Source organism: Nanorana parkeri, unplaced genomic scaffold, assembly GCF_000935625.1.
Source record: "Nanorana parkeri isolate BGI_ZX_2015 unplaced genomic scaffold, ASM93562v1 scaffold1207, whole genome shotgun sequence".
NCBI classification, from domain to species: domain Eukaryota; kingdom Metazoa; phylum Chordata; class Amphibia; order Anura; family Dicroglossidae; genus Nanorana; species Nanorana parkeri.
The window spans coordinates 247376-248713 of record NW_017307475.1 but is presented as its reverse complement, the minus strand read 5'-3'; the positions used below and the strand labels follow the sequence as shown (position 1 = coordinate 248713).

Genomic DNA, 1338 nt, shown 5'->3' with positions numbered 1-1338 from the left:
ACTCCTCAGTCTGCTCCTGTTGTCTATGCCTGCCTCGCTTTAAGATGACTAGGAATCATGTTGTGTTTTTCTCCCTGAGCACTGAAAGCAAAGAAACATGTTTGGCTCCCTATTTATTTTTTCACACATACATGACTTGGAAAGTAAAGAATTTTTTTCTAAAACTTTATTGGACTTGTTTTATGGGCAGTTTGAAAGCATACTGAGCACAGTTTAGGTCCTGTTTAATAAATATAAGTAGCTGGTGTTTCTGTCTTAGCCCTACTCCATGTCAAGCACTGCCAAAACAATGGTTGCCACGCTGACAAAGTTCGCAAGAAAGCTTATTCATTTATTTATAACTCTGTACAGCCAAATTTCTAGCAATTCAGAAAAGGAAAAACAGTAAGAAAACGAGCAACCCATTACATATTAGCTCAGTCTATATAAATTGCACAAATACAAACATGCAGTGCCATGTTAAAGAGGACCTCCCCCAACACTAAAAATCCCTTGTGCCGACAACTCTGCATGCTGATAACAAAACATTTTACAGTAATTTGTTAAATAGAATATTTTTGTAACTTACATTTAGGCTGGGTTCACACCTAGGCGTATCGAATATGCGCGTTTGTCCTGAGATTCGCGGTTAGAAAAACACGTGACAAACACGCGTTTCCGAGGGCTACCTGGCTGTATCCCAATGGATACGCGCTGCAAATACGCCCCAAAGAAGCTCCTGTACTTCTTTGGGCGTAGGGCGTTTTGTAGCGCGTTCATACGGCCTGTAATACGCCCAGGTGTGAACCATACCCATAGGAAATAATGGGATTTCGGTGTGTCTAAGCATTTTGCAGAGCGTAGGAACGCCCTACAAAACGCCCAGATGTGAACCGGGCCTAATGTAATTCCACTTGCAGTTGTGCAGTTGACTGAGGCACTAGTGACATAGCCAAGGCCTCACACCAGCCCCCTGGGAAGCCTACGTCATCAGTGCCTTCCAGGGTATTCTTGTAGCAAGATCTGTGTAGAAAACAAAAAGAATAAATTGACTTTTTCCCCAAGATCTTGCAAGGTTTTGGGAAAAAGCCTATTCATTCTTTTAATTTTCCATGCAGATCTGGCGCAGATGTCATCAGTGGGCTGGGCTAGAGCAGTGCTTCTTAAAAGTGTGGGTCGTGACCCCATATGGGGTCCCGCAAGTGAACAGGGGGGGGTCGCGATCTGAATCCCAGCAAGAGTTTTTTATTTTTGTTTAATGTGTAGTCTAGTTGTTAATGTTGCGGGCCCCCCCTGTGCACTTGGTATCTTCCTGAGCACATGCACGCAGGAAGGTTTTTTTTCCCCCCCATTGATGGA

At 43.6% G+C, this 1338-nt stretch overlaps 1 protein-coding gene across 1 annotated transcript in view; it reads right to left on the bottom strand.

Moving 5' to 3' along the window:
• Positions 1-1338, bottom strand: part of LOC108796986 (probable phospholipid-transporting ATPase IM) — a 209310-nt gene that overhangs the window by 207446 nt on the left and 526 nt on the right. The gene's annotated exons all lie outside the window — the stretch shown is intronic.